Raw genomic sequence first — 18,729 nt, forward strand, 5'->3', positions numbered from 1 at the left:
TAATTTGAACTTGAGGAACAATTTTTTGAGAATGATGAAAGGACTTTTAATAGAACGATTTTCATATGATGGCTCCTATGACTGATATCCAATGGATAAGTACATTAATGTTTCTTGGCTTTCTTCAATTTGGATTTCAGTTCAGCAAGCATTTGTTGAGTATATGCTAGACTTTGTATTTTGTAAGGAGCAAAATTGAAAGATTTGTCCTCACATTAGGGTTTTGAATTCCAAAACCATGCTGGGCATCTTAGCACATGCTGTTGTACATGTGCACACAGCCTAAGTCTTTGAGAGGGTTGAGTCTGAATTAGAGTCTGTTAGCTTAGGCAAGAGAGACAGTTGCTTTACATAATATCTAATAGCATTTAGCTTTTTCTCACTTTTTGGAATGATTTGATCACTTGAGAAAATAAAATGGGGCAATTAGAGAACTAAATTGCGTGAAGTCAGGTACTCATCTTTCTGGAATTCTCATCCCCTCCTTTTTGATTTCTATTTAGAAGCACTAATGGAAAAGAATTCCAGAAATAGAGTGGCATGGATGTAGAGGTGCTACTACAATCATAAAGGTAGAGAAGGGGAGCAGATGATCAGATGGGTCTACCTCTGCTCAAGAGAGGTAGTTACTTTCTTTACCTGTGTTCCACTGGGATACTGTAACTGTGGTGATTATCAGACAAAAGAGAGAAAAACCTCTCTTTCCCACCCCATCCCACCTCTGCTCCATCTAAAAAATATTAGTGTCACCACACATTCAGACCAAAATGGCTTTGGGGTTTGTTTTTGGTTTCTGAATGATACAAATAAACTGAATGATTTCTCCACTTTTATATGTAGAGAAGAAACTAAGGACACTGTGTTGTGTTTAGCTGTTCATTCTACAGATATCTGAGTCTTCTATACTAGGCACAGTTCTAAGAACAGGGGATCAGAAATAAGATTTGGTTCCTGTTGGGAAAATAGAATAATTTGGTCAGGGCCCTTGCCTTGGGTCCCATTGGGTGTATTTTTAGCACATCCATTGTAAGCAAATTGTGTGTGTGGGTGGATGGAGTTAGTGCACATGTGCACCAATGTGTCTTTTTAGTTTTGTTGCTATTCTTGTGTTCTTCTTCAGGAAGAGAGAGAGAGTAGAGAGAGGGTTTTAGTGAAGCAAGGAGGCAGGAGGGCACCAGCCTCAGGCAATGGCCTCAGGCGTCTGCCCTGCGCAGCCAACTTATGGCTCCGAGGACCTTTTGGCCAGTTACCTAGCTCATAGACCTGCGTAAAGGGGTCTGGTGACCCAGCCTGGCGTGTGTGGGGTCTGAGGACCCAGCCTGGCATGTGAAGGGTTTGTGACCCAGTCTGTGAATGGGCTTGAGGGGTCTGGGAGCTCCAGACCCAGCCCTAGCTCATGAATCAGCCCAGTTGGTGCAGGATTACTGGCAGGTAAAAGAGCCCGACAACTGGCATGGTCACGTAGCTCTATAATTGGCATCGCAAACAGGATTAAGAGCTAGACAATTGGCACTGTGTGAGGATTCCAGACATTAGCTCTGCATTAGCTGTAGTTGTGGAGCCAAATAGTTCCTGCCTTGCTACATAGTGTAGTTAAAATGTAAAGTGCCAACTAGGAGCTTACCCTCTAGTTGGGGAAATATGATGTACAAATAAAAAATAAGTAGAGAACGAGGGGTGGGGTGTGAGGGGAGAGGTTGGTAGACTAATACAAAGTTGCAAAGTTACAGTTAGACAGGTAGAGTAAGTTCTGGTGCCCTGGGGTCACAATAGCTAATAATGTTGTATTGTGTATTTCAAGATAGCCAGAAAAGAGGATCTTGAATGTTGTAACAAAGAAATGATAAATGTTTATGTGATATGCTAAACATTCTGATTAGATTATTATACAACATATGCTTGCATTGAAATAACAAACTGTAGCCCATAAACATGTACAATGAAGAAAATAAAATTTAAAATATTAGTAAAGAATGTGAGCTAATGTGTAATTAAGTGCTAGGTAGAATATTTGTAGGCTATAAGTACACTAAATCAACAAATAATTATAACACCTACTATGAGTCAGATAGTGCTAATATACCAGGGATAAGGGGATTTTTTTTTTAAGGTTTCATATAGTTTCTGTGTTTAGAGTAGAGAAAGATCAAGAAACACAGCTAATTTAAACATGAGCTATGGAATTTTTCTTGTTCTCAGTGTCCTTTTAGCAATTTTTTTTCACTGTGACCTATTTCAACCAGAGAAATGGAAAAATAAACAAAGATTATTTCCTACAAGTAAAACTAGATGAAAAATACTGCCCAAACTGCCACTTATGTCCAGAATTTCATGCCTAATCCAAAGTCTACTTGCTTTAGGCATCAGGAAACCATTGTTCCAGGTCTGACTTTGCAATAAGTAGCTTTGTGACCTTTAGCAAATCACCTGATCAATTTATGCTTCAGTTTTTCTCTTTTGTCCAAGACATAACTCTCCGAAAGACATAGAAGAAATGCTGACTCCTCTGTGAAGCTTTTTCTGATCTCGTCTTCCTCCCTGCCCACTCCTCTGCAACTTCACCACCTAGTTGTCAGGGAGGACACTTTCTGACTCCTAAACTCCCTTAATATTGACCTGTTTTCTATGATACTTACCACCTTTAACCTTCTTTTGTATCATTTTTACATCTAATTACACTGTTTTTAATACATATTAATGACAGTGAACATGTGACTGGTCAATTTAGAGGATTTTTATTTGTTTTGATGACGGTGAAATGAAATGAAAGATGTTAAGATTGTACAGGGTAAGAAGTTATTTTAAATGCCAGAACTTTGAAGTACTGTTATATCATATTTCATTTCAGTGTTTTCACCAGTGGTGACAGCACCAGGTGGAAAGGATTAATAATTGTAAAATAGACAATTTCTTATACAGTAGTAAATATAAAATTGTTTTTCTGTACAATTTGAGCCTTTTAGCACAAAGTTTTTTGACAATGTATGTTGCATTTGTTCTATATGATTTTAAGACTTGAGTTTACTTTTGTTTGAAAATGGAAAGTATGTTAGATTTTAATGCTTCAAAGTGTAAATGTCAAGATTAGATTTTCCAATGTAGGCTTGGGTGAAGCACTTGAGATATATTAAGGCAGCCCTATCTAAGACTTTGGCATGTTTTTAGTATGTTATTGCTTTTATTCTACCTAGAGTAAGTAAGTTTTAGTACAGTAAAATAAGCAACCAAGTTATCTGGAAAACTCAGTTATCTGAATTTTGGTGTACTTTTATCCAAAAGAGACATGTGAATATTTTATTGCAAGTTAACATCAGAGATTTACTGATTTAAAAAGCATTTCGTGTTATGATGTCGGACTTATGAGTCTATTCCTTTGTCTGGAATCATAATTCATTGTGTCTCTAACATCTACTTAATCCTCAGTTATCAAGGATTCAGATACACATGGTTCCTGACTTAAGATAGTTCGACTTATGATTTTTCAGCTCTGTGATGGTGTGAAAGTGATACACATTCAAGTAGAAACCATAATCAAGTACCCATACAACTATTCCGTTTTTCACTTTCAATACAGTACAGTATTCAAAAAATTACATGAGATATTCAACAACTTGTTATAAAAGTAAGTGTGGTGTTAGATGATTTTGCCCAATTGTAGGCTAATGTAAGTGTTCTGAGCATGTTTAAGCTATGATATTCCATAAGTTTAGGTATATTAAACCCACAATATTTTCAACTTAGAATGGGTTTATATCAGAATGTAACTCCATTGTAAGTTAAAAACATCTGTACACACACATATTCATATATACATATACATATATACATATATATTGTGACATACATATGTTAGATTTGGTAGACAGGAAGGCTGTTCAGTCCTAAATGTTAAAACAAACAATCCTAGGTTTTTTGGTAGTTATTCAAGCTTTAATATGTAAGATAGTTTTAAAACATTCTTTTGGAAAACTGAAATGGACTGGCTGTCAAAGAGAGTATTCTGACTTCTTTTCTTTATCTCAACTGATTCTTAACTTCCAATAACAATTTGCAAAAAGTTGGTAGTGTTTCTTAAATGTTATTGCTGCTGACCACAAGAAAGCATGCTTAGCATTCTCACAGGGGAGATACTTTCTTTGAACTGTGGGGAAGAATTTTCTGGAATATGTGAAAATATCTACTCTAATTATGATGTAGCTTTTAGGTTCTATTAACTTTAGTTGTTTGAGCTGTTGTAGGGAGAGAATACTGTTAGAGCTTTGTAAATAGCTCTACCAAATAATGGACAATATCATTTTATTAGGGCTTCCCTGGATTAGAGACATCTTTTGTATGTATCCAGTCTTATTTGTTATCTTCTTAACACATTTTTCCAGAAATCGAACATGGTTTTGAACAAGTTAGATAGTGACATTGCAGAATCATCGATTTCCAAAAATTTGAAGTTAACATAAAACCAAGCTGGAGTCATTTCTTCATGAATGCCCATCAAGTTGTTCTTCTCAGGGTCACTAGAGAACTTCATAATCTTTGGTCATATCATCTTCCTTGACCTTCCTTCAGCATTGGACACCCCAGTCTCTCCCTTCTTCCCTTGGCTTCTTGGTTCTGTTTACTGACATCCAGCTTGTTCTGCTTTACTAGTTTCTCCTTCTTTTCTCAAACTGTAAATGTCGATATGCCACAGGGGTAAGTACTTGAACCTGCTCTCCTTCTGTACTAACTTTCTAGATAATCTGATCTCTCCCGTAGCTTTAAAATCCCCATTTCGATGTCTAATAGTTTTTTCAAGCCTAATTTGTACAAAACCAAATTTCTTATCATCACCTCCACCCCAGTTGCTCATGCCAGAAATCACTCTATCATCAAATCCTTTTAAGTTCTACCTTTGAAATATATCCAGAATTTCTTAGCACCTCCACAACTACCATCTTTTGCAAACCATCATTATCTCTCTCCGAAGTTATTATATTGCAAAAAGCCTCCAAAAAGATTTTATTTAAATAATTTTAGCCAACTCTTTACTGTAGTTTTCTTTTAAATTTTCTTTCTTTTTTGGGGAGGCAGGGGTTGTGCAGCCAGCTGGTAAAGGTATCCAAACCCTTGACCTTGCTGTTATAACACCGTCTTTTAAAATTTTGTTGAAGCAAGTATTTAATGCATGCTTCCACTCTTGCCTCCCTCCAGTCTATTTGCCATCTGTTCGCCATATGGATTCTGTTTTTTCCCTGTTCAAACCATCCACTCTTCTATCTCACTTAGACTAAAATGTGAAATTCTTTGTGTGGCCCCTCGCTACTTCATTGGCTGCTATATTCCCAGTACTTTGAATAGTATTTAATGTACTGTGGGCAATCATTCATGTGTGAGTGATGGAATAAATTATTTTTAGATGTGGAATATGATTTGGGATTTAAAAAATAAAAGTTAAACCTTCATCAAATAGTTTAGCCACCTCAATATAGAAAAACAACACTCTGAATTAAAATATTCCATTATATTCATGTTTTTATTTAGCATCCACTAAAAAATTATTTGCTTTAATTCTTCAAATGATTTAATTTGAAATAAATTTATCAAAAACAAGAATGTTCTCAAAAATTTATTTCAAAGACTAATGATTTTTTTTAAAAGAAACTTTAACTCATTGAACCTCTTATTTTCTTTTAAAAATGTCTTAAAGCAAGTATTCATTATGTGGTTCTTACTTATCTTAAAACATATTATGTAGGTATTTTGGCAGGATAATAGTTAAAGTTTCCTGTCCAAGCTATCTCTTCTATTAATTATGAAGCAACTCATTTATGTATTAACCTGAATATTGACATTTTGGCATTAATGAGCTGGAGGTGATAGGTAACTTAAGTCAGTGCCTGGAGTATACTGCCTTAAAGACTTTGTAATTCATAGGTATAATATGATAGTTCTTAATGTCCTAGTTACAAGTTATTAGCTGATATTTTTTAACTTTAACAGACCTAAAAATTGTAGATAAAACTACCTTTAATCAGGTATTATTCTTTTTTCTCTTTTTAGTGTACCATTATTTAATTATTACCTGAACTAAACTAGTCAAACTACTAGAATGCCTAATCTGCATACTAGTGACTTGTTTCATTGTTGAATCAGTAAATAAACATATAACCACATCACTTTGTAATTACTACATATATAAATTTCCTTGAGTAGCCTGACTGTTTTCTCCATTCTTCTTTGATTCAAGATGATGACCAAAACCAACTTTACTTAGTTGATAATGAAGATAAGTAGTATTTTCAAGCCAGCAGGCCATACGAAAGTGACTGGTTTGGCATTTTCTCCAGTCCTTAATTGGTATCTCTCTGTTTCTACTCATTCTTTCATAATCAAGTAGAGCTATTCTTCTCAAAAAGTTGCCATTTTTACTAGGCTATTCGAAGTTCTCAAGCTCAAATTTTTCTCTGATTAATGGGCTTGCATCATGGTATGTAATTTGTATATAAATTATCACCTTTTTAAGTCCTCAGAGACAATGCTTTTAGGATCTTGTTCTCTCCTTTGTTTTTGTAATGTCAAGTGCTTTGCACTAAGTGAATTCCTAATAGATGTTGTTGCGCAGTTTCTGTGTCAAGACTGTGAGGAAGTGATGAAATTAACTCCCTTCTTTGGAAATGATGTTTCTTTGTGTGTGGATCTTGCTCTATTAGTGTAACTATTTATTAGTGTCCTTCTCTGTCCTTCACTCCCTCTTTCCATTCTTGTTATTCTGTCTTTACTAATTTAATGTTTTCCTTGATCTTTAAATATTAGCATTACTGTTGATGTAAGATTGTTGATCTCATTATATCATATAAGCTGTCTGTTCCAATCAGCATTTTGATGATAATTTTAAAATGCTGCTTTGAATACTTCTTGCTTTTAAGCCCTTGCTCACTCTGTTTATCCAACCACTCATCCATCTATCCTGCTAAGCCCTTCTCCTATTTTAGTTCATTTTGATCTTGGGATTATCACTAGGCTTTGTTCTCATAATCCAAGTCAGAACTCAGACTGTATATGAGCTACATGATTCATCATTTTATCACTGAGAGTACTTGGAAGTGGAAGTATAGTACATATTGCAATCACATCATGTTATAATCACTATATGTAGTTTCCTTTGGTGATTTGAATGTGATTTTATCAAGATAATGACAATCAAAATGTAATAGTACTTTCTTATGCTTTGTCTCATCAATAAGACAAATGGTTGTTTTAGACTCTATTTCCAGATAATATGCTTTCAATGCTGAGATGTTCAAAATAGTCATTAATATTTAATGGACAAATTTTTATTGCTGAGTAAGATACAGTTTTGATGTTGATAATGGTTTTTGTAGCTTTATTTCAATAGTTATGTCTTTTTGTTCCAAATTACTTCTGGACTAATTTATTGTCTAAGACTCAACAGGATTGCCCCTTATACAGGCAATATAGGGAGTTCTAACCTGCTATATCATAACCAGGTAAGGCAAAACATGCTAGAACTTGATAGTTTATTAAGTTGGGTTTACTCTTTAGAGTACATGTTATAATGATTGGTACTTGCATCAGGAAGATTAATTTGACAGAAGTGAGAAGTGAGTAATATAGATTAGGAAAAAAGAGCATGAAAGTAGAGAGTTCAGTTAGGAGTTCATTATGAATCAAATGACTGTACGTTATGTGAGGGCTTGGAGTCAAGAAATTTTATTGTTTAGTTAGAATGTCCTTAAAACATAGGAAATTATTATATGCGGGGAGCAAAAGAGGGAAGAATCAAAAGTCACACTAGGACCTTCATACGTTGCTGGTGGGAACGTCAGCTGATGCAGCCAATGTGGAAAACAGTTTGGCAGTTCTTCAATAGGTTAAACATAGAATTACCATATGATCCAGCAATTTTACTCCTGGATATGTATTCAAAATTATTGAAAACAGATATTCAAATAAAAATGTGCACACAAACTTTTATAACAGCACTATGCAGAATGGCCAAAAGGTGGAAATGACTCAAATGTTCATCAGCTAATGACTGGATAAATACATTTGGTATATTCATACAATGGAATATATTATTCAGCAATCAAAAGGAATGAAGTAGTGATACATGCTACCACATCTATCAAACTTGAAAACATTATGCTAAGTGAAATAAACTGGACATAAAAGGACATATGTATTATATGATATGAAATATCCAGAATAGGCAAATCCATAGAGACAGAAAGTTGTTAGTAGTTGCCAGCCAGGAGCTAAGGGAAGTGACTGCTTAATAGGTATAGGATTTCCTTTAGGAGTGCTGAAAATATTTGGGAACCAGATGGTGTTAATGGTTGCACAACATTGTTATTGTACTAAATACCACTGAATTATACATTTTTAAATGGTCAAAATGGAAAATTTTATTTTATGTGCATTTTACCATAATTTTTACAAAGAACTCAAAATTAAGCTAGTTAAAAAGAAGCAACACTAGGACAAGAATCACAAACTGAAAGGATTTCAGGGCCCTAGGAAGTGCAGTAGACAGAGTAAAGAAGTAGCAGAGAGGGAACTTGGTGAACTAGACATTGAAAACCAAATGTTTTTGAAAATCCTCTGTGGGCCAAATAAAATAAGACTGTGGAGTGCGGTTTCCAACCTCTACTAGAAATCGAGCTGAATAACTAGACTCTTTGCTTTGTATCTCCACCATTTTAGCACAATGCCTAGCCAACACATATAGACGCTCAGCAGGTATTTGATGCATGAAAAATAAATAAAAAAATAAATAAAGAATGGGCAGTAAGGCTGTATTTTTAAAAAAATTTTATCTTCATCTCACCCCTCACAACTTATCAATTTACATATTTTAACAATCTGTGTTTATTTATTTTATTGTGGTAAGATACATATAACATAAGGATTGTCATTTTAATCATTTTTAAACATACAATTGCATGGAATTAATTAACAATCTTAAAAAAAAATCTCTTAAATATGTTTTCTTCTATCTTCCCTATCCTTTTCTCACTGCCAACTCAGGTGTGCAACATTTCTTGCCTAAGATTACTGCAGTAACTCCCTAATGTCTCCTTTCCTCTAAGATGCCCTTCTCTGTTTTCTTCAATATATTACAAAACACAGTATACTGCTTAAAATCCTTTAAGCTTTCAGATCAAAGCCCCATAGCATGGTAGGGAAAACATTGATGATCTGGCCCCTTCCTCATTTGCTGCAACTCTTCCTCAGGTGCTTGTAACTCCAGACTTTCTGAACTTTCCACAGTTCCTGAAGCACACGGTGCAGGTACATGTTTGACATGCTCTTCTTAGAGTTCTCTTCAGACTTCATTGGTCTGTCTGTCTTAAAACTTTGGTTCTTCCAAGAAACTTTTCTAACCAATCCAATCTCAGATAGGGATTCCTGTGTTTGCTCTTCTTTGTGCCTTGGCACTTTGCATTTCTTTTATTGCACTTACCTCACTGGTTTATCATTGTGTTTACTAGTAAGTCTGAATCCCCTGTCAGACTGCTAACTCCTTAAGGTCAGGGATCAAACCTATCTTCAGTGCCTGGCACATGGCAGATAGCCAGCAAAGGCAACTCTTATCACTATTACAAATAACTTATTATATGGTAATTGTGTGTTCAATTATTGTCAAACGAGAATATGAATGTTAGATGTCATATAGAGATGCCAAGCAAGGATTCAGTGGAGAGAAAGTTTTCATGGGATAGATGGCATTTGGAATGGGCTTTGAGATATGAGTAAATTTCTGGAAGGTAAATTCTATTCAGTTATTCAGTAATTATTGAGCAGTGACTATGTGCTCGTTAGTGTAACAGGCTTTGAGGTTGTCCAGGTCCTGTATAGCACTGGTCTTTATAATCTCGTATTGATTACCACTTATAAACATAGACATTTCCAAGAAGTATTCTGAATTTTAGTTTATTTTGTGATTTACAACAAAGCACCACCTCTAAAACTGTACCAAAAAGTGGATTGACTTTTAGAATGAGCCTTAGCAATAAATTAAGAGATATTACTGTGGCCATCTTTCATGAAAGTTATTATCTAGTTTTAGCAAAAAAATGATTAAGTTCCTAAAACTCCTTCTTGCCTTCAGAAAAAGCTTCACAATCCCATTTGAAAATGAAATGTTAATATATAAGAAGCAAGAAACTTGCTTGTTAGACTCTGCTTGTATTTGTTAGATCATTTTAGAGCTCTGTTAACTATAACTTGTAAATCCTAATCAGGTTATATTAAGAGGCTAAATAGAAGGTTATAATCTTACCCCCCCCCATTTCCATAGTCTAAGAGACTAAAATAAACACATCTACTTTGCACTCAGATTAAAAATAAACACTTCAGAATCACATAATTGAGCAATACATTTTTAAGTAGGAAACACTGATTAAGATTTGTAGTTTTAAAAAACACAAAGGTTGTGTTTTTGTTTCCTTCTATGAAAGATTTTTTTCTTTTTAACTTATGTGGGTGCTGAGATGTTTATTTTTCTCTGAAGTACTGCATGAATGTTTTTTAACCAATGCTGAGCTTGCTAAAGTATTGAAACATCTCTTGCCATACTTATATGTCGATCTTTAACATGACAGATTATAGACATATATGTTGATAAACCCACACAGAAAAATAAAAGTAATTTCATTGTGGATTCTCCTCAACGCCACCACCAAATGTACTTATTTGACAGTATTACCATGAAGTAGAAATGAGTTGCTATGTATGAACATCCTTTGGAATTGCTCTAAAATAAAAACTAGTTTTAAAAATAGCCTAATTAATCTTTGGCCTAGGCTAACCCCAAGCAAAAAATAATGATTTCCTAATTGTTTCAGATTAGCCTTAATTTATAAACATTTAAACATTTAGAAGTATTGTTTAAACCAGAGGTCAGCAAACCGCGGCCCAGACAGACCTCCTGTTTTCATGCATGAAGTTTTATTGGAACACAGCCATACCTGTTCACTTATGTATTGTCTATGAGTGATGTAGCCATACAAAAGCAGAGTTGAATAGTTTCAACACAGACTGTATGGCCCACAAAGCTTAAACTATTTATTATCTGACACTTTAAGTAATAGTTTGAGGATCCCTAGTTTAAACCATACTGCTCTCTGCTGGTTTATTACTATAACCAAAAAGCAGTTGTTTATTGGATACCTAAAGCAAAATGCAAAAGATGATTTTCTCTCTCTCAGTGTTTTCTTGTCATTCCATAAAGAGATTAAAGCTATGTAAAATGCTATTTTAGCCATTCTTTCATCCATTTATTGCTTGCTAGCCTTGTCCTTGCCCAGTTTTGGTAAGAGTAAATGAAGCTTTATTCCTATCTTCTATAAATTTGAAGATCACTACATAGAAAAGATGTCGTTATACCTTTTTTTGATCCCTCACCCTAAGAGAATTTGAGAGAGAAAAGATTCTTCTCTATGATGGAGAATGTGGGCATTTTCTTTTGTCCCTGCTTAATTCCAATCTATAATAGCAAGCATAAAAACCCCTTTTCCCTTTTCTTCCAAAGGACTCTAATTGATTTACTTGCCTTGTTTTTCACCTATACATCTTTTTAACTTATACATAGTCCCCCATTACCCACAGTTTCAGTTACCAGCAGCCAACCACTGTGGTTCTCAAATGTCAATGTGTAGTAGTTACTTGAATGGCTTGTTAAAATACAGAATGTTGAAACAACTCTTCAGCATTTCTGATTCAGTAAGTCTGAGGTGGTCCTTAAAATTTGCATGTTTAAGAAGTTCCCAGTTATTGCTGATGCTACTGGTCAGGGGACAACACACAGAGAATGACTATAATAGAGGAAGGGATGGCTGATCACTCAGGCATTATCTCAAAGTTGTCAGGATTGTGTATGGTCCTTAGACTTTTAGTATTCCTGGGAGAGATCAGACATTATGACCCATACTATTCAAACCCAAGGAACATAGATAAGCTAGAATCCCCATTTATTATAGCTGCCAGGTGAATCGGATAGTTGGGGTGATAACTCATGGCCTCTTATGACGTGTAATTTAATGGAGACTCTGCCAAGTTCTTGTTCTTTGAGCTCCTTTTTAATTGGACTAATAGAGAACTATCTCTTAGTTCTTTTTATTATTATTGTTATTACTGTTGCTTGGGGTTTATTTTATTTTATTTTAATTTTTAATTGCAAAAAGAACTCTTAAAAATGTGTTAGAAAAACCTAAGCAGATATCTGGTCAAATAAATGAGCAGATAAGTCACACATCCCAAAGAAACACACATGTCTAATAAATACATTTTAGGATCTGGTTGCGATTTGGGGTGTGGCTGGCCCTTGGCTCCCATCTCAGGACCTCTGAACATCCTGGCTGGCTGTGTTGCTTGCCTGGATGTGGGCGAGGGCATGGCCTAGGCCCTTGGCCCCTGCCTGCAGACCCCCAGGCATTTTGGCTGGCTTTGTTGCTTGCATGGACGTGTCACTGTTATTATTATTATTATTATTATTATTATTATTATTATTTCAACTCTAAATTGTTTCCCTGAGATGACTCTCAATATGCTTAACTATGCATTTATAAACCATGCTTTAGGATTGGGTTGCTTTCATGGAGATAGCTAATCATATCCATTATCTTTTTCTCTTTCATCAGTAATCTTAATTCTACTTTTTGGGTACTTCTTATTATACTTAGTACCATATACAAATTATAAGGGAAATTTAAAGACCTTATAATCCAAGTCTTTCTTCCTTACTTTACAGCTGCAGAAACAGGCAACCAAATAACTTGCATGCTACTTCACAAAAAAGTTAGAATCAGCCCCCACCTCCCAAGCCATTAAGTCCTAACCGACTCAGCTAAACTACTGAGCTCAGTCACCATGGGTAGAGGAGGGAGTTGAATCAATGTGAAATGCTTGGCTGTTTGAGAGGCTACATTGAAGTTTTAAATGCACATGTTTTGAAACCATGCTTACTGGTAAATTGCTTTCACTTAATTATGGTATATTTTGACTACTGTAAATAGCTTCAAATCTGTAAAATGAGGGATAACATGTACCTTTAGTGCTGATTGTTTCTTCTTCAAAACATCACTAAGAAAGTATACAGGCAAGCAGTAGGTAGGGAGAAAATATTTCCTAAAACACATACCTGACAGATGACTGCTATGTAGGAAACATAAAGAAATTGCTACAACTCAGTAATAAAAAGATACATACATGATTTTTAGATAAATAGGCTAAAGGACAGTTCCCAGTGAAGATACACAAATGGCCAGTAAGAACATGAAATAAATTAATTAGTTATCAGAGAAATGAAAATCAAAATCTTAATGAGATGCTACTATACATCCACTTGAGTAGCTAAAATTCAAAAGACGGACACCACCAAATGTTGGTAAGTTTGTGGAGAAACTGGAACTCCTCTACAGTGTTGCTGGGAATGTAAAATGGTACAACCACTCTGGAAAACTAGTGTTTTTTCTAAAATTAAACATACACTTGCTCTGTGACGCAAAAGTTCCACTCTGAGGTAGTTACCCAAGAGAAATGAAAACGTAGGTCACAAAAAGATCAATAGAATATTTAATAGCAGTTTTATTCATAATAGCTAAAACTGGAAATGGCCTAGATGTCCATCCATAGGAGAAGAGATAAACTTTGGTATGTTTATACATTGAATACTATTCAGTAATATAAAGGAATGGATTACTCACAAATGTAACAATATGAATGAATTCCAAAAACATGCTGAGTAAAAGATATCTTACACAAAAGGGAATATACTGTGGTGCCATTTATATAAAATTCTAGAACAGGCAAAACTAATCTTCATTGGGAAATAGTGGTTGCTTATGGGGTGATGGAATAGAGACTGACTGGTATAAGGAGTTTGAGGGATTTGGGGGTTGATCATGGAAAAAGATATGATCATTGGACAGGATTGCCTGAGAAGATAAGTCACTCATAGCATGAAACTGTCCAGAGGCTTATGGCAAGGGGCCACCATCCAGAAGGGGAGGAGGACAAGGGAACCTCCTAAGGGAGAGGAAGATCAGAGAGGATATCTCTGGCGGTTACATGTCCAGGTCATGTTGCTCAGTAGCATGGCAGTGCCGTGGGGGGCTAAAAATCTGCTCATTTGGGCTGTTTTTCAAATAATTGGGTGTGTGAACTTGAATTTGGTACCAGTGAGCTTTTGAGCTAATAGGTCTCAGCATACAATGAAAAAATTAACAATCTAGGGGCCAATGCATAGAGATAATATATATAATTACTGAGAAGGGTCAAGAGGGAATATTCTGGAATGATAATAATTTTCTGTATCTTGATAGGGGCTTAAATTACCCAGATGAATACATTTGTCAAAACTCAGTGAATATACACGTAAGATTTGTGCATTTGTGTATTTCATTTTTAAATTAATTTTATATCAAAATAAAAATTCTAAATAAATATTGAACTCTAATGATATGCATACCGAAATATTTTGGGAGATATGCACTGCTGTATGCAGTTTGCACTGAATGCCAGAAATAAAATGAATAAAGAGATAGAAGGATAGATAGTTGAGTAGGTATATGATAAAGCAAGTACATAAAATATTAATGTTAGAATCTACATTGGAGTATATATGTGTTTACTGTAAAACTATTTCAGCTTTGCTTTATGTTTCAAAATTTTTATAATGAAACTTTAAAGACTGTTGTGTGAAGAATAGACTGGAGACCAATAAGGACACTATGCCATTGCATTAAAAAAATTATAGAATTATATATTTCTTGACCAACAATTAGCTATACTTTTATAAAAACTTGGTTCTATACTTGATCATTTGACTAACTGATCTGTGGCATTTGATCTGTTACAGGAAAAGTCCTTCTGCTAGTGTTGACACATCTGCATTTCTGTCATCATTTATGTGCTCCAGTAGGACTCTGCTGATTGATGCCCCAGCAGAACTGAAAAGAGGCCTGCAGAGGAAGGAGCGACACCTTTTCCTATTCAACGATCTGTTTGTTGTGACTAAAATCAAGTAAGTATACTGCATACTCTCTCCCAGTAATCATTATAAGATTGCATTTCCACTAACAAAGATACCTTTTCTACACAATGTTTACCGTAAGAATGTCTGGCCTCTATTACTAAAGCTAATATCTGTAGTGAGCTTTTTGTTTTGTTTTTGCCAAAAAGAAGTCAATTGTTATTCATGCAACAAATGTGTATTTAATCTCTGTTCTGTGCTATGCCCTGAATAAATTTATTCTAAGATGCAATGAAGAATGTGATGGGTATGGTCCCTACACTTTGGGAGCTTCCATTCTTATGTGTGGGGGAGGGAATTATAGATTGTGATTAGTGCTATGAAGAAAATAGGGTGCTGGGTGAAGTAAAATGGGGGTGGGATATATGTTAGGTAGGTGAATTAGGAGCAAAAAATAACTGAATTTCGATGAAAAGCAACCAGCTATTCAGGTATTGTGAGGATAAGCGTTCTAGGTAGAAGGAATAGCAGGTCTAAAGCTGGTGGGAAAGGTTGGCCCTTGGAGGAGTTAAAAGGCCTGTGTTACTGGAACATAATGAACAAAAGAAGAGTGACAGGAGTTAAGGTTAAAGTAGACAAGGGTTAGGTTTCAGGAACTTTGTAGGTTATATTAGTTATCTATTGCTAACTTAACCCAAAACATAAGAGTTTAAAGTATAAACATTTCATAGTTTCTCTGAAGACAGCAAGCTGGAAGTGTTTATCTGGGTAGTTCCGGCTCAAGGGGCCTTGTGAAGTTGCAGTCATTTGCTGGCCAGGATTGCAGTCACCTCAAGGCTTGACTGAAGTTGGAGAATCCACTTCCAGTTCCACTCATGTGGATGCTGGCAGCCTCGGTTCCTCACTGTCTGTTGACCAGAGGCCTTAGTTCCTCTGCATGTGGGTCTCTCTACAGGGCTACTCAACATGGTAGATTGCTTCCTTCAGAGTGAAAAATCTGAGTGTGTGTGTGTGTGTGTGTGTGTGTGTGAGAGAGAGAGAGAGAAGGCAATGGAGAGAGCACCCAAAATAGAAGCCATATTCTTTTATTTTGGAAGTGGTGTGCCATCATTTCTGACATACTCTATTGGCCACACAGATCAGTCTTGGTACAGTATGGAAGAGAACTTCGCAAGGGTGTGAATATCAGGAAGCAGGGTTCATTGGGTGCCATCTTGGAGGCTTGGTTCCACCAAGGTTGTGATCAGGAGTTTGGATATTATTCCAAAGGGTTTTAACTGGGCGAGTGGCATAATGTGATTCATGTTTTTAAAATATCATTCCGGCTCATGTTAGATAATGGATTGAATAATGGTAGGCAAGAGTGCAAGCAAGGAAACTAGACAGGAGGTTATTGTAGCATCCTGATGAGAGATAAGGAGGCTTCATCTGAGGAAATGACAGTTAAAAGAAGGATACAGACATTTGGAATATACTTTAGAAGTACCTAAGAGAATTCACTTTCTGTTCAACACTAAATGTTCATGTTCAATGTTAATGCATTAATACCCAGACTAGAACATGGTAGCTGCTACTTGCTTCATCCCTCATTCTCATTATTTATGAAACATCATGAACGATAAGGGTATTTTAACAGATTCAATCTCATCAAAGGGATTTTTAGTCACTAGAGAATAGTAAACACTTTTTCTAATACCTACACTCTCACACCTAAGTTGTTCAGTGTCATAAATGAGACATGGGCAGGGCTAAGTACTAATTTTGCAACATACTATATTTAATCTGAGTGGTATTAATAGCAATAAAACCAAAATTTATTGGGATCTTCTCGTATGTTAGGTATTATTCTACGTACTTTAACCCTTATAACTGTTCTACATGGTGGGTATTATTTGCCTCATTTTACAAGAGAAATTGATACTGAGAGAAGTTAAGTGACTTCCCTAAGATCACAAAGTAATTAGTTGAGCCTACATGTGAACCTAGGTCCATCTTATTTCAAATTTCATTCTTTTAACCCATATGTGGTCTGCTGCCTCTATTACTGTTTGTTTTCTTCTGGATTTCATAGATTTCTCAACCATATAGTTTTTATTACCATTAAAATCAGTCTTTCCCTTTGTGATGAGTAAAAGTGTCCAACTACTCATCTAGTCAGAAATGGAATGGAATGTTTAGTGAAATGTTCATATATTTTTTTAAATGCAAAGATAAAGAAAACAGTTTCAGAATGTGTTTTGAATAGAAATAATACAATGTAATTATATGTGGATATGATGTTATGAGGAATAAAGAGCACAAAAAGTCTCTCCTTCTATGCTTTTGCACTAGGTCCACTTGAAGCTCTAAGTAGGGAGGCTATTAACACAGGAACAAATCATTATTTTTTTAAAATGTAGTTTAGTTATGATTTTTTTGTTTAAAAATTATTAGATGGGTTCTATATGCTAGGTATTATAATAGGAGAATCACAAATGTCTCATTTAATTTTCCTAACAAATTAGAAGTGGGAAAGGGAGAGGGGAAGGGGGGTTAGCAAGAAATTAGTTAAGGGGCACAAAGATTCATTACAGTTTGCAAACATGAGAATACTAATTATCCTGATTTGATCACCACATATTGGTGATGAATTAAAAAAAAAACTGTCAATAAAATAAAATAAAATAAAATCGTAGGAAAAAATAATAATGATTTTCCTAACAAGTGCCCCAAACAAGAGTTGTTTTACACATTGAACACAGGGGCTCAGTGAGGTTTGTTGGGTACTAGAAAATGGCAGACCTGGAGTTTGAATGAAGGCCTTAATTCCATGGCTGGCTCTTTCCACTTTACCGCATTGTGTTCATTAGGTACATAGCTTTGTACTCAGCCTGGAGGTAGATACACAGACAACAAAAATTTATTATAATAACCAATTTCCTAAACTTTAGAACCTTAAAGACTATTTACTTGTAACATGCATCTAGTTCATAGGGAGGAATGTATTTTCCTTTATCTTTAGATTTTTTTCCTTTAGCAGTTGTAGTAATATTTATCATACAGGGCCTTTGTTTTCTTACCTGAAGTTATTTATGTTCTGTTTACTGCTAGCATCTAAGTGGTTTTTATATGACCTATGTTTTGGAAAAACTTTTTATATAAGGACAATTTCTTTTCCACTAGAAAATTGCTCTTTTAGATATATATTGGAAAAATGTGTGCCAATCTTCTACTTCTATAGCTGACTTTTTATTTTGATTGTACCTAAAGTTACACAATTTGTTTCCAGACTGCTTTTGAGAGAACTCTTTGTGTCCACTTCAATGCTTTTATGAAGTGACAAAATTTATATGAATTGATTTAAATGTTGTTTTTTGAGAGATTCAATTCATTTTAGTACTTTCTATATGTGTTGGGGATATTTAAAAGTGTGAGTGATCTAAGTTGTTTTTACTTATTTTTTTGCCATAAACCCAAGACCCTTGGGATAAAACATGGATATTTGAGGAGATAATTATATTATTATTGAATCCTGCCACATTGCAAAAATTTTGACCACCATTTTCCAGTAAATTGCTTACATGATCATTCTCGTAGCAAACATTTAAATATATTCACAGATCCTTCTTAATATGAAAGAACTTATTTTTTTTCTGAAATAAACAGCAACCAAGAAGAAATAGCCACCTGCGATACCAAACCTGTTTATTTCCTATCACTTCTCACTTTTAGATGAAGGATTGGGTAGTACTGTGAATCAATATATTTGCTGAAATTAT

At 35.0% G+C, this 18,729-nt stretch overlaps 1 pseudogene; it reads left to right on the top strand.

Moving 5' to 3' along the window:
* The window catches only part of LOC134375710 (rho GTPase-activating protein 20-like), a 110,579-nt pseudogene that overhangs the window by 52,218 nt on the left and 39,632 nt on the right, over positions 1 to 18,729 (top strand).

This window comes from Cynocephalus volans, chromosome 4, assembly GCF_027409185.1.
Source record: "Cynocephalus volans isolate mCynVol1 chromosome 4, mCynVol1.pri, whole genome shotgun sequence".
Classification (NCBI taxonomy): Eukaryota; Metazoa; Chordata; class Mammalia; order Dermoptera; family Cynocephalidae; genus Cynocephalus; species Cynocephalus volans.